Source organism: Patella vulgata, chromosome 5 (assembly GCF_932274485.2).
Source record: "Patella vulgata chromosome 5, xgPatVulg1.2, whole genome shotgun sequence".
In the NCBI taxonomy this organism is placed as follows: Eukaryota; Metazoa; Mollusca; class Gastropoda; family Patellidae; genus Patella; species Patella vulgata.
Window position 1 is genome coordinate 76415845 of NC_065883.2, and position 25831 is coordinate 76441675.

The window sequence follows — 25831 nt, forward strand, 5'->3', positions numbered from 1 at the left end:
CCACTTAAAAATCATTTACCCCTGAAATAATAACACAATTACCTCCCTTGTTTTTCTATCCCCCCCCCCCCCATGGAATAGCTATCTTCAAACGTTTGAATTTGAAGTTGAAAATGATATTTTTGCCAATTTCTCAACTGGCAATAGTGAATTATAGGATTATTCTTTAACAAGGTAGGACTGTTTATAGATACCATCTATTTCAAGGCTTTATTTAAATACATTTTAAAAATATAACTTAAAAATATGAAATTATCGCTTTAAGTAAGCAATAAAAAATATGAATATGCATAATATACTCAGCCTCTGAGATGAAGCAGAAGAAAATAGCATTGACAGCCAAAATTGGTTGTTTGGACTATATTAGATTACCCTCCCCGACTTATCTGTCAATAGCCCTACACAAAGATTCACTTTATAATTCATAAACATGTGATAAACATGTTTAATATTCTATATATAAATACTTGAGGCAAGACAAAAGTTTAAAACTGCACAGACTACTTAAAAAATCAGGTGGCATTTAATAGATTAAATTAAAATGATATAAACTGCAAGTCGCGCTTCAATAAATCTGTTTAATAGATTAAATTAGGATCCAGTTATATTTATAAACACATTAACAGTGATTGTTATGCAGTCTCGACATAAGATAATATAAGCAGGCCGGTCAACTAATTCACCTAATAGTCTAAATATAGTCTAAAGTCACGTGATTTTCCGTGAGATTTGAAGGGAGTCGCCATTTTCTGCTTTAAAATATCACAGATGAGAGACGTACTTTCATTTTTTGCATAAAACAAGTATCACAGGTGAGAAAATTTGACGCTAAATAGATAACTTATTTTATATCAACAATTAAATAAACATTTAACATTTTTTTACAGAAAGATCTTTTATTATTAACATTTTTATTGAATACAGGATCAAAATTTTTTGGCAGCCATTTTTGTCATAATGTAAACAACCTGATATTAGTTTCATTGCAAATGGAGATTTAATACAATTACACAAACATTTTGGGAATCAAATTAGAAATCATAATCTGCTGAATTATTTTTTTTTCCTTTTGTCAAGAAAATAGCACAAGAAAACACAGTGTGAAATCTTTGATTTGGGTAAAAATAAGATAGCCATGCAAAACATGGAAATATGCCCACACAACTGGTTCATATCTGAAATGATAATCTGTATCATGTTCACAAGCTTTTCTGAAACCGAAAATTATAGAGTCCTGAAAATGAACAAGGATAGGGATAATCTTCTCACAGTCCTACTGCTTCGTACCAAATTTTGGGGTCACGGTGGCTAAGACGCTGGCTCCCTAGCCTGAAGGTCGGGTGTTCGATCCCTGCATTGGCCGACGCAGTTCATCAAGATTTTCCAGCGTGGTTCTCCCTTGTCAGTGCTGCAGGACAGAGGGCCTGAGAATGACAGCTGTCTAGTTTATCGGATGGGACAAAAAACCGAGGTCCCCTGTGTACACATTGGTTGTCCACGTAAAAGATCCCTTGACAGTTGGAATTTGATATAAGAGTAGGCCGTAGTGCCACTGTCCGGGCAAAATTTCGCTCATAGCACACTGTATGGTGCATTCCCATCTTCATTAGCCCAGTTCGGAGCAGAACAGTAGGACGTTAAATCTCATTTCATTTCGTACCAAATTTGAACAAAAGCTGTTAAAAACTGTAGTCTCTTACACGTTAACAAGGTTTTCATAATGACAGGTAGCCTAGAGGCCTGAAAATTGATATGATCTGTCTTCTCTCATAAAAATTATCAGATTTGATATCTCGCACTTGTTTTGTGAAGTTTCTATGTCCTTAGAAAAAGTCAGTGGTGACAAGGGCTGATGTCCCCTTTCTCAATACCAAAATAAACAGATAAATTAAAATTAGACTTAAACATACATTATGCAAGAGCTATTATTCTGCCTATTGCTGGTCTTTCTTTAGGCCTTAAATGTTATCTAAATTATTAATTAGACATTAATTAACTTATCCAGACTATAATCAACTCTTGATGCCATCGCTAGCCTGCGATATTTAGCGGATTTGAATTCATTTTTTTTTAAATAATTGAACATAAAAATGGATAATCTAGACTTTGTTTTTTATCGTACTGACTTTAGTAATGATGATCGAGGCTAGGCCTAAAATTCAAAAGCTAATATCTCGGTTCAACATATTCTATTTACGTTATCTATTCTTTAACTGTCAACTCTTTATCTTATTCTCCCATTGGAATTAACTGCTCTGTTATAAGCTGTGTTCTGGTTGATGTGAGCGATTAGCCAATCAAACGGTCTGTTACAGCAAGTTCTAAGCGTGCTGTGCACGGAACTGTGGGTAATCCACTAGAAACATCAACGCTGATTGATATATCAATGTCTAACGTCATAGGGTCAAATGTTGCTCGTATGACACCTGATGCGACCTTCCACTACAACTGGTTGGATCTTCATGTAGTGTAGGCCATCAAAAGTATAAAAAAACAAAACGAAACATAGATCTGTATATTAATCAGATTATCTCATCCATTATAAACCTATAACGGTAAATCTCTTTGATCTTTGGGGTATATTCTATGCCTGGAATAACTTGCCTTCAGAATATATTTCGAGAGGAACTTGGGGTTATTCTTCTGAAGGTTTTTCTGTAAACATGTAACGGGTTATTCTTCCAGGGTAGGGTTTTTTTTTCCATAAGAAAACATGATATAAGGTTTTTCTTACGGGAATTCTAGGATATTCTCATTTTACGTACATGTAATTATAGACGATTTATAAGCAAGATAAAGTCCTCGACTTCGGTTATGCTGGGGAAGAAAGACTGAAGAAAAAAACCCTTGGGTTATTTTCTTCAGTCTTTCTTTCCCCACCATAACCTCAGTCCCATAATTTATCCTACACATAATGTCTAGAAATTGTTTAAAAGTTGAAATGAAATGAAGAATGAAATGAAATGGGGTTTAACGTCCTACTGTTCTGGTCTGTTCTGCTCCTAACCTGGGCTAATGAAGACAGGCATACGCCATACAGTGTGCTATGAGGGAAATTTTGCCCGGGCAGCGGCGCTACGGCCTACTCTTATATCGAATTCCAACTGCCACAGGATCTTTTACGTGCACGCCAATGTGTACACGGGACCTCGGTTTTTCTTCCTACCACAACGCTAGACAGCTGTCCTTGTCAGGCCCTCCATCCTGCATCACTGACAAGAGGAAACCACGCCGGAAAATCCCAGAACAGTAGGACGTTAAACCCCATTTCATTTCATTTCATTTATCCGACAATAGCCCTACACAAAGATCCCCTCTTCATAAACGTGTAAAATTTTATATATAAATACTTGAGGCAAACCAAAAGTTTAAAACACTGCAAGACTCCTTAAAAAATCAGGTGGCATTTAATAGATTAAACTAAAATGATATAAATTGCAAGTCATGCATCAATAAATCTGTTTAATAGATTAAATTAGGATCCAGTTATATTTATAAACACATTAACAGTGATTGTTATGCAGTCTCGAAATAAGATAAATCCAAGTCACATTTGGAAAGCTTTACGTCAGGCTTTTCAAATCATTTAGTTGAATTTTTCCAATTTTTTAAATAAGGTGTGTTAAGATGAATTAATTGGGATATTGTAAAATAGTACAATTCTTTGACCAGAATAAAGATTGAGACATATTATTCAGTTACAACAAGAGTGGTATTGAGCCTTTAAGTACCTGTAATTGATAGTGTGAATTATAAACTAATTTGGGGATCACGTGGCTAAGTGGGTAAGACGCTGGCTCGCTAGCCTGGAGGTCGGGTGTTCGATCCCTGCATTGGCCGAGAAAGTTAATCCAGATTTTCCGGCGTGGTTTTCTCTTGTCAGTGATGCAGGACGGAGGGCCTGACAAGGACAGCTGGGACGAAAAACCGAGGTCCCGTGTACACATTGGCGTGCACATAAAAAATTCCATGGCAGTTGGAATTCGATATAAGAGTAGGCCGTAGCGCCGCTGCCCGGGCAAAATTTCCCTCATAGCACACTGTATAGCGTATGCCCGTCTTCATTAGCCCAGGTTAGAAGCAGAACAGTAGGAAGTTAAACCCCATTTCATTTCATTTCATAAACTAATTTAAAGGGAATATCCCGATTTGAACAGTCTCAAAAATAAAATTCCAAGTACATATGAAATTTAAACAGCAAAATATAGAGAAATGGTGTATTTACCCTGTCTTAAAATTTCAGCTCAAAATATTCAGTCGTTCGGACGTGAACGTCAAAACTGCTTATTCAGACACGTAACCCTTTTAAGATTTCAGGTCAATTTTTTCGTTGGGTGGCCTGATAATCGATTCCCGTTCCTTTAGAGCTCTATACAGTGAATGACCCATGTGCTGTTAAAAGGTATCACATATATTGAGTTAGTTGCTCGGCCCTAGGGTAGAGGATTTTAACATAAAAATTAAGCAGTTTTTTTCTCCAAAATATTGTCGGGATTGGCCCTTTAATTTATTTTAACTAATAATGATGATCAAGGTTAGGAGGAAATTTTCAGTAAATTCCCTTTACATTATCTAGTTTTTAACTATTAAGCAGTTTTTTTCTCCAAAATATTATCGGGATTGGCCCTTTAACTAATTTTGAATTGGGATTGAAGACTGGGTCTCAAAACTCCTTCCAAGCTTATCTTTAAAGCGAGAATTTAATATTTTCTAAGAAAGTCAAAACATAATTATTTCTATGTCTTTTGCTCAATAGGTTTTTAACTCACTATTATACGATCATAGGTATTATTCTCCCACTTAAAAATCATTTACCCCTGAAATAATAACACAATTACCTCCCTTGTTTTTCTACCCCCCCCCCCCATGGAATAGCTATCTTCAAACGTTTGAATTTGAAGTTGAAAATGATATTTTTGCCAATTTCTCAACTGGCAATAGTGAATTATAGGATTATTCTTTAACAAGGTAGGACTGTTTATAGATACCATCTATTTCAAGGCTTTATTTAAATACATTTTAAAAATATAACTTAAAAATATGAAATTATCGCTTTAAGTAAGCAATAAAAAAATATGAACATGCATAATATACTCAGCCTCTGAGATGAGGCAGAAGAAAATAGCATTGACAGCCAAAATTGGTTGTTTGGACTATATTAGATTACCCTCCCCGACTTATTCACTTTATAATTCATAAACATGTGATAAACATGTGTTATATTCTATATATAAATACTTGAGGCAAGGCAAAAGTTTAAAATTGCACAGACTACAGAGTTTTTACTCTAATTTCACATCAGTTATGTTCAGCGAAATATGCAGTCTTGACATAAGATAACATAAGTACGTCGGCCAACAAAGTGAGGAGACAAGATTTAAAATGATGGACTAATTCACCTAATAGTCTAAATATGGAGGAAAAAAAACACAAGTCACGTAATTTTCCCCCGAGATTTTGACGAGAGTTGCCATTTTGTTTTAAGAAAAAATATCACAAGTTAGAGACGAGATATAGTCAGATTCTCCCGAGATTTGAAGAAAGTTGCCATTTTGTGCTTTAAAATATCACAGTGAGAGACGTATGTTCATTTATTTTATATCATCCATTAAATAAACATTTAACATTTTCTTTACAGAAAGATCTTTTGTTATTAACACTTTTATTGAATACAGGATCAAAATTTTTTGGCAGCCATTTTTGTCATAATGTAAACAACCTGATATTAGTTTCATTGCAAATGGAGATTTAATACAATTACACAAACATTTTGGGAATCAAATTAGAAATCATAATCTGCTGAATTATTTTTTTTTCCTTTTGTCAAGAAAATAGCACAAGAAAACACAGTGTGAAATCTTTGATTTGGGTAAAAATAAGATAGCCATGCAAAACATGGAAATATGCCCACACAACTGGTTCATATCTGAAATGATAATCTGTATCATGTTCACAAGCTTTTCTGAAACCGAAAATTATAGAGTCCTGAAAATGAACAAGGATAGGGATAATCTTCTCACAGTCCTACTGCTTCGTACCAAATTTTGGGGTCACGGTGGCTAAGACGCTGGCTCCCTAGCCTGAAGGTCGGGTGTTCGATTCCTGCATTGGCCGACGCAGTTCATCAAGATTTTCCAGCGTGGTTCTCCCTTGTCAGTGCTGCAGGACAGAGGGCCTGAGAATGACAGCTGTCTAGTTTATCGGATGGGACAAAAAACCGAGGTCCCCTGTGTACACATTGGTTGTCCACGTAAAAGATCCCTTGACAGTTGGAATTTGATATAAGAGTAGGCCGTAGTGCCACTGTCCGGGCAAAATTTCGCTCATAGCACACTGTATGGTGCATTCCCATCTTCATTAGCCCAGTTCGGAGCAGAACAGTAGGACGTTAAATCTCATTTCATTTCGTACCAAATTTGAACAAAAGCTGTTAAAAACTGTAGTCTCTTACACGTTAACAAGGTTTTCATAATGACAGGTAGCCTAGAGGCCTGAAAATTGATATGATCTGTCTTCTCTTATAAAAATTATCAGATTTGATATGTCGCACTTGTTTTGTTAAGTTGGCATCAGTCTACATTTAAAATTTTATGTCCTTAGAAAAAGTCAATGGTGATAAGGGCTGATGTCCCCTTTCTCAATCCCAAAATAAATAGATGAAATTAGACTTAAACATACATTATACAAGAGCTAAATCTGCCTATTGCTGGTCTTTTTTGGGGCCTGAAATGTTATCTAAATTATTAATTAGACATTAATTAGCTTATCCAGACCATAATAAACTCTCGATGCCATTGCTAGCCTGCGATATTTAGCGGATTTGAATTCATTTTTTGAAAAATAATTGAACATAAAAATGGATTATCTAGACTTTGTTTTTTATCGTACCGACTTGAGTAATGATGATCGAGGCTAGGCCTAAAATTCAAAAGCTAATATCTTGGTTCAACATATTCTATTTACGTTATCTATTCTTTAACTGTCAACTCTTTATCCAATTCTCCCATTGGAATTAACTGCTCTGTTATAAGCTGTGTTCTGGTTGATGTGAGGGATTAGCCAATGAAACGGTCTGTTACAGCAAGTTCTAAGCGTGCTGTGCACGGAACTGTGGGTAATCCACTAGAAACATCAACGCTGATTGATATATCAATGTCTAACGTCATAGGGTCAAATGTTGCTCGTATGACACCTGATGCGACCTTCCACTACAACTGGTTGTAGTGTAGGCCATCAAAAGTATAAAAAAACAAAACGAAACATAGATCTGTATATTAATCAGATTATCTCATCCATTATAAACCTATAACGGTAAATCTCTTTGATCTTTGGGGTATATTCTATGCCTGGAATAACTTGCCTTCAGAATATATTTCGAGAGGAACTTGGGGTTATTCTTCTGAAGGTTTTTCTGTAAACATGTAACGGGTTATTCTTCCAGGGTAGGGTTTTTTTTTCCATAAGAAAACATGATATAAGGTTTTTCTTACGGGAATTCTAGGATATTCTCATTTTACGTACATGTAATTATAGACGATTTATAAGCAAGATAAAGTCCTCGACTTCGGTTATGCTGGGGAAGAAAGACTGAAGAAAAAAACCCTTGGGTTATTTTCTTCAGTCTTTCTTTCCCCACCATAACCTCAGTCCCATAATTTATCCTACACATAATGTCTAGAAATTGTTTAAAAGTTGAAATGAAATGAAGAATGAAATGAAATGGGGTTTAACGTCCTACTGTTCTGGTCTGTTCTGCTCCTAACCTGGGCTAATGAAGACAGGCATACGCCATACAGTGTGCTATGAGGGAAATTTTGCCCGGGCAGCGGCGCTACGGCCTACTCTTATATCGAATTCCAACTGCCACAGGATCTTTTACGTGCACGCCAATGTGTACACGGGACCTCGGTTTTTCTTCCTACCACAACGCTAGACAGCTGTCCTTGTCAGGCCCTCCATCCTGCATCACTGACAAGAGGAAACCACGCCGGAAAATCCCAGAACAGTAGGACGTTAAACCCCATTTCATTTCATTTCATTTATCCGACAATAGCCCTACACAAAGATCCCCTCTTCATAAACGTGTAAAATTTTATATATAAATACTTGAGGCAAACCAAAAGTTTAAAACACTGCAAGACTCCTTAAAAAATCAGGTGGCATTTAATAGATTAAACTAAAATGATATAAATTGCAAGTCATGCATCAATAAATCTGTTTAATAGATTAAATTAGGATCCAGTTATATTTATAAACACATTAACAGTGATTGTTATGCAGTCTCGAAATAAGATAAATCCAAGTCACATTTGGAAAGCTTTACGTCAGGCTTTTCAAATCATTTAGTTGAATTTTTCCAATTTTTTAAATAAGGTGTGTTAAGATGAATTAATTGGGATATTGTAAAATAGTACAATTCTTTGACCAGAATAAAGATTGAGACATATTATTCAGTTACAACAAGAGTGGTATTGAGCCTTTAAGTACCTGTAATTGATAGTGTGAATTATAAACTAATTTGGGGATCACGTGGCTAAGTGGGTAAGACGCTGGCTCGCTAGCCTGGAGGTCGGGTGTTCGATCCCTGCATTGGCCGAGAAAGTTAATCCAGATTTTCCGGCGTGGTTTTCTCTTGTCAGTGATGCAGGACGGAGGGCCTGACAAGGACAGCTGGGACGAAAAACCGAGGTCCCGTGTACACATTGGCGTGCACATAAAAAATTCCATGGCAGTTGGAATTCGATATAAGAGTAGGCCGTAGCGCCGCTGCCCGGGCAAAATTTCCCTCATAGCACACTGTATAGCGTATGCCCGTCTTCATTAGCCCAGGTTAGAAGCAGAACAGTAGGAAGTTAAACCCCATTTCATTTCATTTCATAAACTAATTTAAAGGGAATATCCCGATTTGAACAGTCTCAAAAATAAAATTCCAAGTACATATGAAATTTAAACAGCAAAATATAGAGAAATGGTGTATTTACCCTGTCTTAAAATTTCAGCTCAAAATATTCAGTCGTTCGGACGTGAACGTCAAAACTGCTTATTCAGACACGTAACCCTTTTAAGATTTCAGGTCAATTTTTTCGTTGGGTGGCCTGATAATCGATTCCCGTTCCTTTAGAGCTCTATACAGTGAATGACCCATGTGCTGTTAAAAGGTATCACATATATTGAGTTAGTTGCTCGGCCCTAGGGTAGAGGATTTTAACATAAAAATTAAGCAGTTTTTTTCTCCAAAATATTGTCGGGATTGGCCCTTTAATTTATTTTAACTAATAATGATGATCAAGGTTAGGAGGAAATTTTCAGTAAATTCCCTTTACATTATCTAGTTTTTAACTATTAAGCAGTTTTTTTCTCCAAAATATTATCGGGATTGGCCCTTTAACTAATTTTGAATTGGGATTGAAGACTGGGTCTCAAAACTCCTTCCAAGCTTATCTTTAAAGCGAGAATTTAATATTTTCTAAGAAAGTCAAAACATAATTATTTCTATGTCTTTTGCTCAATAGGTTTTTAACTCACTATTATACGATCATAGGTATTATTCTCCCACTTAAAAATCATTTACCCCTGAAATAATAACACAATTACCTCCCTTGTTTTTCTATCCCCCCCCCATGGAATAGCTATCTTCAAACGTTTGAATTTGAAGTTGAAATGATATTTTTGCCAATTTCTCAACTGGCAATAGTGAATTATAGGATTATTCTTTAACAAGGTAGGACTGTTTATAGATACCATCTATTTCAAGGCTTTATTTAAATACATTTTAAAAATATAACTTAAAAATATGAAATTATCGCTTTAAGTAAGCAATAAAAAATATGAACATGCATAATATACTCAGCCTCTGAGATGAGGCAGAAGAAAATAGCATTGACAGCCAAAATTGGTTGTTTGGACTATATTAGATTACCCTCCCCGACTTATCTGTCAATAGCCCTACACAAAGATTCACTTTATAATTCATAGTCACGCTTCAATAAATCTGTCTAATAGGTTAAAGGAGCTAAATCGATAATATTTGGGACCTACAGATTGACACAAATGGGTCGCAACGTATATAATAATGTAATATGAATGTAAATAATTATGTTTTGACTTTCTTAGAAAATATTAAATTCTCGCTTTAAAGATAAGCTTGGAAGGAGTTTTGAGACCCAGTTTTTACTCTAATTTCACATCAGTTATGTTCAGCGAAATATGCAGTCTTGACATAAGATAACATAAGTAGGTCGGCCAACAAAGTGAGGAGACAAGATTTAAAATGATGGACTAATTCACCTAATATTCTAAATATAGAGGAAAAAAAACACAAGTCACGTAATTTTCCCCCGAGATTTTGACGAGAGTTGCCATTTTGTTTTAAGAAAAATATCACAAGTTAGAGACGACATATAGTCAGATTCTCCCGAGATTTGAAGAAAGTTGCCATTTTGTGCTTTAAAATATCACAGTGAGAGACGTATGTTCATTTATTTTATATCATCCATTAAATAAACATTTAACATTTTCTTTACAGAAAGATCTTTTGTTATAAACACTTTTATTGAATACAGGATCAAAATTTTTTGGCAGCCATTTTTGTCATAATGTAAACAACCTGATATTAGTTTCATTGCAAATGGAGATTTAATACAATTACACAAACATTTTGGGAATCAAATTAGAAATCATAATCTGCTGAATTATTTTTTTTTCCTTTTGTCAAGAAAATAGCACAAGAAAACACAGTGTGAAATCTTTGATTTCGGTAAAAATAAGATAGCCATGCAAAACATGGAAATATGCCCACACAACTGGTTCATATCTGAAATGATAATCTGTATCATGTTCACAAGCTTTTCTGAAACCGAAAATTATAGAGTCCTGAAAATGAACAAGGATAGGGATAATCTTCTCACAGTCCTACTGCTTCGTACCAAATTTTGGGGTCACGGTGGCTAAGACGCTGGCTCCCTAGGCTGAAGGTCGGGTGTTCGATCCCTGCATTGGCCGACGAAGTTCATCAAGATTTTCCAGCGTGGTTCTCCCTTGTCAGTGCTGCAGAACGGAGGGCCTGAGAATGACAGCTGTCTAGTTTATCGGATGGGACAAAAAACCGAGTTCCCCTGTGTACACATTGGTTGTCCACGTAAAAGATCCCTTGACAGTTGGAATTTGATATAAGAGTAGGCCGTAGTGCCACTGTCTGGGCAAAATTTCGCTCATAGCACACTGTATGGTGCATTCCCATCTTCATTAGCCCAGTTCGGAGCAGAACAGTAGGACGTTAAATCTCATTTCATTTCGTACCAAATTTGAACAAAAGCTGTTAAAAACTGTAGTCTCTTACACGTTAACAAGGTTTTCATAATGACAGGTAGCCTAGAGGCCTGAAAATTGATATGATCTGTCTTCTCTTATAAAAATTATCAGATTTGATATGTCGCACTTGTTTTGTTAAGTTGGCATCAGTCTACATTTAAAATTTTATGTCCTTAGAAAAAGTCAATGGTGACAAGGGCTGATGTCCCCTTTCTCAATCCCAAAATAAATAGATGAAATTAGACTTAAACATACATTATACAAGAGCTAAATCTGCCTATTGCTGGTCTTTTTTGGGGCCTGAAATGTTATCTAAATTATTAATTAGACATTAATTAGCTTATCCAGACCATAATAAACTCTCGATGCCATTGCTAGCCTGCGATATTTAGCGGATTTGAATTCATTTTTTGAAAAATAATTGAACATAAAAATGGATTATCTAGACTTTGTTTTTTATCGTACCGACTTGAGTAATGATGATCGAGGCTAGGCCTAAAATTCAAAAGCTAATATCTCGGTTCAACATATTCTATTTACGTTATCTATTCTTTAACTGTCAACTCTTTATCTTATTCTCCCATTGGAATTAACTGCTCTGTTATAAGCTGTGTTCTGGTTGATGTGAGGGATTAGCCAATCAAACGGTCTGTTACAGCAAGTTCTAAGCGTGCTGTGCACAGAACTGTGGGTAATCCACTAGAAACATCAACGCTGATTGATATATCAATGTCTAACGTCATAGGGTCAAATGTTGCTCGTATGACACCTGATGCGACCTTCCACTACAACTGGTCAGATCTTCATGTAGTGTAGGCCATTGAAAGTATAACAAAACCGAAACGAAACATAGATCTGTATATTAATCAGATTATCTCATCCATTATAAACCTATAACGGTAAATCTCTTTGATCTTTGGGGTATATTCTATGCCTGGAATAACTTGTCTTCAGAATATATTTCGAGAGGAACTTGGGGTTATTCTTCTGAAGGTTTTTCTGTAAACATGTAACGGGTTATTCTTCCAGGGTAGGGTTTTTTTTTTCCATAAGAAAACATGATATAAGGTTTTTCTTACGGGAATTCTAGGATATTCTCATTTTACGTACATGTAATTATAGACGATTTATAAGCAAGATAAAGTCCTCGACTTCGGTTATGCTGGGGAAGAAAGACTGAAGAAAAAAACCCTTGGGTTATTTTCTTCAGTCTTTCTTTCCCCACCATAACCTCAGTCCCATACTTTATCCTACACATAATGTCTAGAAATTGTTTAAAAGTTGAAATGAAATGAAAAATGAAATGAAATGGGGTTTAATGTCCTACTGTTCTGCTCCTAACCTGAGCTAATGAAGACGGGCATACGCCATACAGTGTGCTATGAGGGAAATTTTGCCCGGGCAGCGGCGTTACAGCCTACTCTTATATCGAATTCCAACTGCCAAGGGATCTTTTACGTGAACGCCAATGTGTACACATGACCTCGGTTTTTCGTCCCAACCGAACGACTAGACAGCTGTCCTTGTCAGGCCCTCCATCCTGCATCACTGACAAGGGGAAACCACGCCGGAAAATCCCAATGAACTTTCTCGGCCAATGCAGGGATCGAATACCAGACCTCCAGGCTAGCGAGCCAGCGTCTTACCCACTTAGCCACGTGATTCCCCGAAGATCTGAGTAGCTGTCATTTTTTTCATGTAACTTTGTAAATCATCTTTTGTAAGACGCTAAATAACTTTCCCTTTTTTCTTTTCTTTTTGTTTTAGAAAAACCTAAATGTCTTTCGTAACACAGGTAAATATATTTTTTAAATCCAAACATTTTATTGTCTTATTCAATAATAGGGAGAAAGAGAGAGAGAGAGTGAGTGAGAGAGAGAGAGAGATGGGGTTTAACGTCCACTCGACACAAACTTGGTCATTTCCGGACTAACAAGGTTCAATTTTATTTCAATAATTCGCTTGGGTGTAGGGGTCTTCAGCAGTGGGAGGAAACCGGAGGAAAATGGAGGACCCGGAGAAAACCCACGAGGTTGGACAGGCGACCCTACTCCTTGTCACGTACAACCAGAGAATCGAAACCACACCACATGATTCAATGACAAACCTTATGATACAGCGCGCATGCGCTAACCATTCGGCCACTAATACAGATAAAGAAGAATGTTTATCCTTTTCTCTCTTGTTGTCAGTCAATCTGATTAAAGTACAGATCTATATTTCGTTTCGTTTTTTTATACTTTCGATGGCCTACACTACATGAAGATCTGACAAGTTATAGCAATAGGTCACACGTCAGGGGTCAAAAGACCAACTTTTGACCTATGACATCAGACATTTGATTAACCAATCAGCATTGATGTTACTAGTGGATTACCCACAGTTCCGGGCAAAAAAGGTCAAACACTTGATTCGACAGACCATTTGATTGGCTTATCCCTGACACCATTCAGAACACGAGTTAAATAACAACTCTTCCAGATCCCAGTGTAGTAAGGACAAGTAAAACGAAATTTTGAACTATAGCAACAAAACGAAATAGGATCTGTGTTTTAACCAGATTGGTTGTCAGTTCATTTGAAGTTTAATTTCTTGGCAGTTTACGAATGCAGCTGGATGGAACTTGACAAAGACATTCTTTGAAACATTCCAAAAGCATTAACGGAGGAGAGATTCAGCTTTCGAGCATTATTTCATGACCGGAAGTGGATGTGAACTTGTCAATAAAATTCACAACTTTTTAAACTTGAACATTCAATCAAATCTAACAGTGAATTAAATGCTGGTCTCTATATTTTTTTCAGAATAAACTGGTATTTACAGGAATTATGTCCCTGATTCTCGTTATAATAGCGCTTGTAATCTACAATTTAAATTTAAAATTTGATTTGAAAGATTTAGGTAAGTTGAATACTAATACTTAAAAGTGAATAGGGGAATCATTACAATAGAAAAACCTCCATATTTTTTATAGGCATCTTCATTCAATCTGATTAAAACACAGATCCTATTTCGTTTCGGTTTTTATAGTTCAAAATTTCGTTTTGGATCTAGAAGAGGTGTTATATAACAGGTGTTCTAGTTAATGTGAGTAATTAGCCAATGAAACAGTCTGTTACGGCGAATTCTTGGCGTGCCCTGCACGTAACTGTGGGTAAACCACTAGAAATGCCAACGCTGATTGATTAATCAATGTCTGACGTCATAGGGTCAAAAGTTGCTCATACGACCCCTGTCACAACATTCGAGTACAATTTGTCAGATCTTCATGTAGTGTAGGCCATCGAAAGTGTAACGAAATGATCTGTATTTTAATCAAATTGGAGATAATGGAACAATAATCATAGCCAGCTTTAAAGTGAACACCTAACCAAAACAGATGTAGCTCTTTTTTTATATGCCCACATTTTCATGTGGACGTATATTGTCGTTGCCCCTGTCCGTCTGGGCATCCGTCCGTTCGTCCACAATTGTTTGTGGACTCTCTACAGGTCACAATTCTTATCTGATTTTGACGAAACTTGAAATATAGGTATATCCCCAAAACATCTCAGCTGCTTTCGATATTGGCATGTATCGGATCGAAACTTCATGGATTATGGCCCCTGATTGTACGAAAAATCACGTTTTTAGCTTGTGGACCCTATAGAGATCACAATTTTGAATCGATATTGATTAAACTTGACATGCATGTTTATAACCCAAAGATCTTGGTTCCTTTAAAGATTTGCGCCAATCGGAACGTAACTTCCTGAATTATGGCCCCTGATTGTCCGAAAAATCGCCTTTTTTAGCTTGTGGTCCCTCTGGAGGTCACAATTATTATTAGATTTAACAGAACGTTTGATTATATCCCCGTTACACCATAAGGAAGGTTGAGTTCGAATTTCTTGAAAATCGGACCAAAATTGCCAGACAAAATGGTCGCCGTTTGTACGTGAATAGTCTAAAAATATTGTATATCAAGGTTGTGGACCTTGTAGAGGTCAAAATTTTATTTCGATTTTAATGAAACTTGAAATGCATGTTTATAACCTAAAGATCTTGGTTCCTTTCGATATTTGCCATATCGGATCGTAACTTCCTGAATTATGGCCCCTGATTATACGAAAAATCGTCTTTTTTAGCTTGTGGTCCCTCTGAAGGTCCCAGTTATTATCTGATTTTAAAAATCGTTTGAATATATCACCGTAACACCATAATAAAGGTGGAGTTCGAATTTCCTGTAAATTGGACCAAAACTGCCGGACAAAATGGCCGCCGCTTGTACGTGAATAGTATAGAAATATGGTATATCAAGGTTGTAGACCCTGTAGAGGTCACAATTTTAATCTGATTTTGATGAAACTTGAAATGCATGTTTATAACCCAAAGATTTTGGTTCCTTTCGATATTTGCGCATATCAGATCTTAACTTCCTGAATTATGGCCCCTGATTGTACGCAAAATCGCCTATTTTAGGTTTTGGTCCCTCTGGAGGTCACAATTATTATCCGATTTATAAACCGTTTGATTATATCACATTTACACCGTAATGAATTGTGACCCTTGATTGTGGGAAAAATCACTTTCTTTTTAGCTTGTTCTCTATCCATCTCTCGAAAATGTGGGCGTATCCTGTCTGGTAGCCGCTGGTCTTAAATTTTGATTATTTCCATTCATTATTTCTTCCTTATTTTTTCAGAAAATAGATATCTGAATCATCAGCTGAATACTGGTAGGTATCTGATTAACATTTGTTAATTGAAAGATTTTCCTTCACCTACTACAGTAATTTCTGGTTTTGTACGATTCTCTTAAACATGCATAATGCAAGAGCTAAATCTGCCTATTGCAGGTCTTTCTTTAGGCATTAAATGTTATGTAAATTATTAATTAGACATTAATTAACGTATCCAGGCCATAATCAACTCTCGATGGCATCGGATTTCTGCAATATTAAATAGATTAGAACGGTTCAGCCATATTTGGATTTAATTTAAAAATGCTGGAGCAAGATTTAGGTTCGAACAACCAGTACGGTGGTTGAAATTATTGCACGTCTTGTCAAACCTTCAATCTTCACTCGCAATAGAGTAATTTGAATGAAATTTTCAAATTATTTATTTTACATTATCTATTTTCGAACTATTGTTTCAAGAATGGCTAGCTCTTTATCTAAATCTTACATAATGTATCTTTTATATACCGGTAACACAAATATCAGAATTTACAGTGAAGAATTCAATTCCATAATTTGAACAATAAAAATATCTCTTTCAGCATTGCAGTCACGAGACACAGGACCTGGAATCATGGACAATGACGCCAAAGGTGAATTTATAATATTTGTCATTTTAGTTATAAACAATCATGTCCGAGAGAGAGGGAGAGAGAGAGAGAGAGGGAGGGAGAGAGGGAGAGAGAGAGACCAGTTGACTCAGTGACAGACCTTATGATATAACGCGCACGTGCTAACCATTTTTCCAAGAAAAGATGGGCTTCTGATATCCAATATTTATAACAAAATAAACATTTTACTATTGGTACACGAATCGTGTACCATAATGCGTTTCTGCGCCATTTGCAATAAGAGACTCGAAGAGAAGAATGCGGCTAGACATATTTCACAAGTCATGTCAAACGGTGACATCATATTCTTATCTGAAAGCATGCACAATAAATACTAAAGGTGTAGACTGGAATAACCAGATGCTAGAAATTGTCATTCGATTGAGACTTCTGGTGAATTTCACCGAAAGACCAAATATAACTGATTTGAAATTAAAGTAAAAAGTTTATATACATTCATATTACATTATTATATGCGTTGCGACCCATTTGTGTCAATTTCTACGCCCTCAATATTAGCGATTTAGCTCCTTTAAATATGAAAAACTTCATCTAAAATCTACAACCATTATCTTGGAACATGTGCATTTTCCTAGTCAGACCTTTTCTATGGAATAAACTGCGACCCATTTGTGTCAATTTCTAGGTGCCAAATATTAGTGATTTAGCTTCTTTAGAGTGTTGCTTGTGATTGTCATTATTACTTCTGTTTCCGTACTCTTGTAGATACATTTAGTTGTAAACATACATTATGCAAGAGCTAAATCTGCTCATTAGAGGTCTTTCTTTAGGCCTGAAATGTTATCTAAATTATTAATTAGACATTTATTAACATGACAAGACCATAATCAACTCTCGATGGTATCAGAGATATCTCTGATATCAAGTAAATTAAAATTTAAATGGTTCAGCTATATTTTGATTTAATTTAAAAATGGAGAAGCGAGGCTTATCTTCAAACAACCAGTACGGTGGTTACAAATAATGGCCACATCTTGTCAAACCTTCAAAGGCTAATATCTTCGCTCGCAATAAAGTATAAATTTAAATTAAATTTTCAATATATTCATTCTTGCATTATCTAAATGCCCTTTATCTAAATCTTACATAATGTTTCTTTAATTAATACTATTAATCAGTCTCGATCCCAGAGATACATTTACCCTTCGTTTATCTCTGGTGAAACTCGACGGCCATTAATCAGCGTGAAATTGGTTCCTAAGCTCCGCCCCCAGTGGCTACTGATTGCCAGGATATGTTAGAATGAAATGCTGCCGATTTCAAAATGGCTGGCGAGTTTTGTATGATGATATTAATAGTCAATCTCGATCCTTGAGATACGTTTATCTCTGGTAAAACTCACCGGCCATTAATCAGCGTGAAATCGGTTCCTAAGCTCCGCCCCTAGTGACTACTGATTGGCAGGATTTACAGCCGATTTTATGATTTACCGGGAAATATTTTTTAGCGCACAATGTGACTGATTCGACTATATACGTGAAATTTCGGAAGAAATTCATAATTATAATCTCTTTCCCATCTTTTTTCCAGGGGCCAACTACCTGAGAGTTATCTTTGACTATATAGTTCTGGGTGTAATAACTATTGTCTGTACATTGATGATACCTGCAGTTAAAGCTTTTGACGAGAAAAGTAAGTTTAGCGTACTACATAAACATTACAATGTTTATAAAGCTAAAACTGATCACACATCTAGTATGGCAATCTGATTATCATACAGATCTATATTTCGTTTCGTTTCGTTTATACTTTCGATGGCCTACACTACATAAAGATCTGACAAGTTATAGCGACAGGTCAGTAAGGAGTCAAAAGACCGACTTAAGACCCTATGACGTCAGACATTTGATTAACCAATCAGCATTGATGTTACTGGTGGATTACCCACAGTTCCGTGAAAAACACACCTAAAGCTCGCAGTAACAGACCGTTTCATTCGCTTATCCCTGACACCATTCAGAACACGAGTTAAATAACAACTCTTCCAGATCCAAGTGTAGTAAAGACAAGTAAAACGAAATTTTGAACTATAAAAACGACACGAAATAGGATCTGTGTTTTAACCAGATTGGTAGTATGGATAACATTCACTAGATTTATTAACTGCAACGTTTAAATGAGGATACTCTCGCCGTTATCAAACATGTTACAGAAGATTATATACAAATGGGTAACAATAAACTAATTAACAATTTGAAGCCAGAGCCATTCAAAATCAAACCTCATACCTAAGTATATAATACGACAACTGCTCAACATGCTTGTTGTTATTGCACAGAAAACCCACCCCACTTCTCTATATGATTTCTACTAAAACTAGTGTAAACCAGCACAAGTGTGCAATAACATTGAACATGTCCAGTTATTGCACGGTTAAGCTCCACCCAATCTACTTATTCAACGGAAAGAACAAAGGAAGATTTCTCGTCCATGTTACAAGTTGCATTAAAGTGCACATCAAATGACCTGGCAAAATTTTCTGTACTTGTTGCCAGTGGTTACTATATGCACTTCACTCAAAGTCACAAATATAGACCTCCCGTAAAAACGACTTTGCCAATTATCGAAAACACTCGTAATCCCCTCAGGCGCCAGTGACGTCACAGTGACCAAATGCATATTCGGAATGTTTATTCCTTAATTAGCTATTTACAGCCAGGGTGTTCATTAAAGCCTGACTGATTCCTTAATCCCCTAATTAAATAAAACAATTGACTACGGAAAATTTGTTTTGTAATTTATTTTAATTTAAGATTCAATTTAGGATATGTTTTATAATACCACAACAAAGACAGGCGCTGTAGCCATATTCTCCATGTCCATTTGATCAGAATAAATTGGAGTAAGCCAACAGTAAACCTGTACAATAATTTGCTTTCTATAAAAATAACAAGATAGGTGAAAAATTGTTGTCAATGGCGCTGCGAACATAATTAATTGTCGGCTTTTACGAAACGAAATGGTTTCGTGGTAGTACTTCTGGATGTGATTGACAACAATGTTTCATTTCGAAGCAACTGCGTCGAATCGTCTTTGTCTCTGAGATGGTTCATTATACTTAGAATCCAGTATTTTTCTTTTTCGCGTGCCATCAATTTTGCTTTCAACCCTGGAAGAAACAGTAATAATTCTAATGTTATGATTAACATTTAAAATTAACAAGTATTTAATTTCCTGACCACTGTTCAAAAATGAATCATTTATACATTGATAATCAATTAGGTTGTTTCTTTTTAACAGTGATAGAGAAATTAAACACTTGTAAATTGGACACTCATTATTAAAACTGAACGGTCAGCTTTAAATTGGACACAAGTACAAATTAGATGATTTTTGGTGATTTTAAATGATTTTTACAAATTTTTAACCAAAGATTTGATATTGAATGAATATGAATATGTGTCGTTAATATCTCTCATTAATCAATACCGATTAGAAGTTGCACAGACATGGGATCATTAATTAATTAACACCTCAATGTTAGGAGTATTGGCAGGATTAAAAACGCTGATTAGGTAATTATCTTTTGTAATGCCGGCCAGATCAAAGATCAAAACTTTGTAATATTCTTTTTTTGGCTTTGCAACGTGATAAATACGAAATTAAGGCTTACCTGGACTAACTATATATCAAATAGAACAGATTAGCGTTGTGTTGAGGTGTAGCTGCCCTACCGTCTCCTCCCACCATCATACCTTTCTCATTTAATCTACCACCGGCAACATAACCGACTTGGAATTATTTCTATTCTATATTGATAGCTGGGTGTAATATAGTTTGTTGGTGATTCATCTTCATTGCCGCGGTTGTATGAGATATGTTTATGATCGAGAATCGAGAATGTCTTTACTTTTCTACGGAAGAAAACCGACGGTAAACTGTGCACCTTTCCTTTGCTAGAATTCCCACAACTCTCAACGACACAAAGATAATGCGCCATTTTAAAACTCACTCTAGTCACAAATATATAATCTATATGAATTCAAGAAGATAAAGGTCAGCTCTTAAAAATGCTTTGAGTTATAGTGATGTGTAGCTTACATGTAGATAATTATAATCCAATCTGATTAACATACAGATCTATATTTCGTTTCGTTTTTTATACTTTCGATGACCTACACTACATGAAGATCTGACTGGTTGCTGCGATATGTCACGTCAGAGGCCATACGAGCGGCAAGTGAGCCTATGATGTCAGCAATTTGATTAACCAATCAGAATTAGTGCTTCTAGGGGCTTACCCACAGTTCCGTGCAAAACATGCCTAAAGCTCACTGTAACAGACCGTTTCATTGGCTAATACCTCACACTATTCAGAACACGTGTAGTTAAGACAAGTAAAACGAAATTTTGAACTATAAAAACCGAACGAAATAGGATCTGTGTTTTAACCAGATTGGTTGTAATCAGGTAATGATTAGATCAGTAAGAATTTTAATTAACTGTCAATACACACTAGTCAACTGGTGGTATGTATGGATAGCGATAAGATCCTAATAGTGTATATTGTATGTTGGGCCCTGTGACGTCACCAGCCAATCAATCAGATTAAGGCTGTTATTGAAATATTAAAAAGTGTTTTCGGGTGTCTGATACATAAACGGTAATATGTCGAATAATTTTAATCAGATTGGTGTGAACTTGCCATAAAGTGCATATAGTAACCACTGGCTACAAGTACAGAAAATTTTTCCAGGTCAATTTATGTGCACTTTAAATGTTTATATACTATTCAAAAAAAGTAGGGGATATTTGATTTTTAAGTGTTATTAAAGTCACCTAATGAAACTGACGAAGAAACAAATGACAAAATGAAATGAAGTTCACAGACATCGATTTATTCCAAATGATCGTTAGACTAAGTAAGGCACAGACTGACCATTATAAGGGTAAAATGATACCCGGGGTCAAACAGCAAAGTTACCACAGCATCACAACCAAGTCAGTAACGGGTAAATCCTCCTCTGTTTGCCAAACAAGCATTGATCCGACGTGGCATACTTCTAATGAGACGTCTAAGGTCATTTTGGTCCAGATTGTCCCATTCCTGTTGCAACGCAGCAGCAAGTTCTTGGACATTGGCAGGACGTTGTTGACGTTGACGTAACCTCTGTCCAAGCATGTCCCAGACATGCTCGATGGGGGAGAGGTCGGGACTCAGTGCTGGCCAAGGTAATGTGGTGATGTTCTGTTGTTGGAGGTAACCTGTAACGATCCTGGCCCTGTGACATCTTGCGTTGTCATCCTGGAAGATGAAATGGCGGCCATGACGTCGGGCGAACGGCACAACATGGACTGCCAAGATGTTGTCCCGGTAGTACTGGCCTGTAACACGCCCTGCAACAACATGTAAAGCCGTTCTTCCAGCAACAGTGATGCCTCCCCACACCATAACAGAACCACCCCCAAATCGATCATGTCTGATGACGTTAACGTCTTGGAAGCGCTCGTTTCGACGACGCCACACCCTCCTACGTCTGTCCAAAAAATCAACAGTGAACCTTGACTCATCTGAAAACATCACATTGCTCCAGCGTCGATTATCCCAGTGTTGATGATCCCTACACCAACGACGTCTTGCCTGAATGTGATGATCTCTCAAACAAGGGATCACGCGAGGACGTCGGGCGCGAAGGTGACCCCTATGCAGTCGATTCCGAATCGTCTGGCCACTCACTCTCACACCAGTGTCTGTTTGAAGACGAGCGCTGATCTGATTTGCTGTGATGACACGATTTCTCAAGGCCAAGGTACGGATAAATCAATCCTGGGCTTGAGTTGTCGCCCTTAGTCGACCTGAGCGTGGTCTGTCCTGTACAGATTGTGTATCACGGTATCTGGACCATAGCCTGCTTATGACAGACTGAGAAACATTCATCGTCCGCGCCACAACCGCCTGTGTTGTGCCGATCTGTAGCATGCCAAGGGCACGTAACCTTTCATTTTGGGTAAGCCGACGCATATCAAAATTTGTTTTCTGGTCACTAAAACAATTAAACTGATGTTTCCACCCTGGAATTCAATGCCACAATGACTGTAACATTCAAAGTCAGAGTCGTGCAAATCTTGGGTTGGACCCCCATGATGATCCCAAGCATCACATGCATTCCATGCGGTAGCTATTGGTGCGTTTGGGCGTCACATGTAACTGGAAATGTTTCTTCTGTTAGGTTCTATAGTGACTTTTTTCGTAGTCATTTGCATATTTTAGTATTATGCCCCCAAAATCAAATATCCCCTACTTTTTTTGAATAGTATATATTATTAGTTCCAAATTTCAAGCTACTGGTTTAATATCTTATTTTTCATTTCTGGAACTAAGCTTGTTCTGCCATTAATCTTTTTATCATTATTTAATCTTTTAAGGGAAACCTGTACTGGCACAACAAGGACATCATTTGGCAGAATTAGCGAAAATTCAGGAGACGAAAAAAACCATCAATACAAAAGTTCTGTTAAGTTCTGAAGATTCAGGATTAGGATCAATAAGCACTTCACTTACAAACATGTCTTTAAATGAGGAAACTGAGCTTGAAAGGCAAATAGATCTTCCTATCGGATTAGAATTAAGAAGTATGCTTCTATGTTCTGCTAGTAATAAAAATATGTCTTTGGATGAGGAAACTGAGCTTGAAAGACAAATACATCTTCCTATTCAATGTTCGCAAGCTCATCCGTTTAAGACATATTTAGAGTGCTACACCAATTCCAATCAGTTGGTTTCCAATAAAGTAACAGATTGGCTTTAATGAACATCTGATAACAGAATTATCTTAGTAATTAGTAGCGAGAGCTTGTTCCTTTTATTCTGATTTTTTAAGTAGATCGAGGCATTTGTCATCTAAGCTTCAACTACAAGGATACTTGCGCACTAAACTTATTAAATTTAGAAAAACATAAAATTTTAAGTGCTCTCTTAGAATGGATACATATAGGTATCGAATAGCATTAACTAAATTTAGATGTGGGAACCAAAACTTAGCAATAGAAACTGGAAGATGGCATAATATAGATAGATCTACATGTAAATATTGTCTGGATAATCTAGACTACACGACTATCAAAGATGAAATTCATTTCGTTGTATCTTGTCAAATGTGTAAAGACCTTAGATGACAACTAAGGTTGTAAATAAACATTGTAAATAATATAGCAGAATATATATTTAAGGCTAACAGCATAATAACTAGTTATCTGTTGTAATATAATTATGTTTTATATAGTTGATATCTTTTATTATACTGTATTTCTATGTACTATGGGCCAGAGGCCTTAAATACTGAATAAAGATTGGATTTATCGATCGATTCATTGGTTGACTGGTTGGTTGATTGATTGATTGATTGATACAGGTCTATTAAATCAAAAATTTTCAAATACTTGTTTATGGTATAATTATATCGACATGTATGAATGGGAAATTTTCAAATCCTGGGTTAAAGTGTGATTAGATCTATGAATGAAAATAAATGTGTAGTTCTACATGTGAATGGTCGCCTGTCCAACCTTGTGTGTTTTCTCCGGCTTCTCCGGTTTCCTCCCACTGCTAAAGACCCCTACGCGCAAGCGAATTATTGAAATAAAATTAAACCATATGTTAGTGCCAAAATGACCTAGTTTGTGTCGAGTGGAGGTTAAACCCCATCTCTCTCTCTCTCTCTCTCTCTCTCTCTCTCTCTACATGTGAATCTGTTTAAATTGTAGTTTTGAGTAATTTTTGTAAGATAGTGAACTACATATAAATGTATAATGGTACACCTTTGCACTGTGTTATGACATCATCCTTTACAATCCATTAGGTGAACACCTTTAAATGTATTCACTAACTGTCCACCATATTTCTTGTATTTATTAGCTATTTTAAAGGACAATATTCGTGTCAGTCATCGGAAGTGACGAACGTAAAAGGAAAACACAAGTTATCACTCTATGTAACTGACTGAAGTGACGAGTGATAACAGATACATGAGCGAATTTCGGCTCACTAATAATTCCTTCGAAGACCAAAATTTGTAGCAATGATCTGTGTATTTTAAGTTATTGTAATGTATAGTAAAATTTGTTATTAAGTATTTTTGTACACAGCCTATATTGTCACCTGCAATATCTATATGTACTAGGGGTTATTTTAGTTCTATGATAGGTGCTCTGTTTAATATATTGAAGTGGTTAAAGATACATTATGGAAGACTAGATAAAGAGCTGGCAGTTGTCACTATAATAGTTAAAAACTAGATAAAATAAAGGAAATTTACTGAAAATTTCAGTCAAATCGATCAGCCTGAACTGAGAATTTAGCGATTGAATTTTGGGCGTAGCCTCGATCATCATTACTAAAGTTATTAGAATAAAATACATAGTCTTGATTATCCATTTTTTGATTTAATCAGCAGCAGCAGACCAGGTTCTAATCCAGTAAATATCGCAGGCTAGCGATGCCATCGAGAGTTGATTATGGTCTTTTCATGTTAATAAATGTCTAATGAATAATTTAGATAACATTTCAGGCCTAAAGAAAGACCTGCAAATTGGCAGATTTAGCTCTTGCATAATGTATGTTTAACAAATGGGTGACAACGAGAACTGGGTTAAGTAGGTATTTTGCAAGATAGACGTACCTTTAGTCTCTTCAGCTTAGAGACTGAGAGAGGTCACCATGAAGACTTAAAAAAAAGAGTGTAACACCACAAAACACAAGCTAAGGGATAGGGAAGTTATATTTAAAGGAGCTAAATCGCTAATATTTGGGACCTAGAAATTGACAAAAATGGGTCGCAAGGCATATAATAATGTAATATGAATGTATATAAACTGATTTACATTCAATCGTTTCTGTTTTTACTGTAATTTCTAATCAGTTATGTTCGGCGAAATACGGCAGAAGTCTCATGTGAATGGCAATCTTTAGCCTCTGGTTTTTTCAGTCTACACCAATGTTATTTATTGTGCATGCTCTCCAGATAAGAATATAGCGTCACTATTTGACGTGACTTGTGGAATATGTCTAGTCCTGTTCTTTGAGTCCCTTGTTCCAAATGGCGCTGAAACGCATTATGGTACACGATTCATGAACAATGGTAAAATGTTTATTTTGTCTTGAATATTAGATATCAGAAGCCCATCTTCTCCCTGTAAGATCACAAGACCAATGTTGATTTGAATTGACAAA

At 36.2% G+C, this 25831-nt stretch overlaps 1 long non-coding RNA gene across 3 annotated transcripts; it reads left to right on the forward strand.

Annotated features, from left to right (window-relative positions):
• The first annotated feature begins 622 nt into the window (after positions 1-622).
• LOC126820403 (uncharacterized) lies at positions 623-25488 on the forward strand. 3 transcript variants are annotated; one of them, XR_007679937.2, is made up of 7 exons: positions 623-812; positions 13078-13105; positions 14115-14211; positions 15995-16027; positions 16573-16623; positions 18193-18294; positions 23029-25488. It is a non-coding gene; the product is annotated as an uncharacterized LOC126820403 (long non-coding RNA). The 3 variants fall into 3 exon arrangements; XR_007679938.2 differs by lacking the exon at positions 623-812 and adding an exon at positions 5299-5581; XR_007679939.2 differs by lacking the exon at positions 623-812 and adding an exon at positions 10320-10468.
• Positions 25489-25831: the final 343 nt, after the last annotated feature.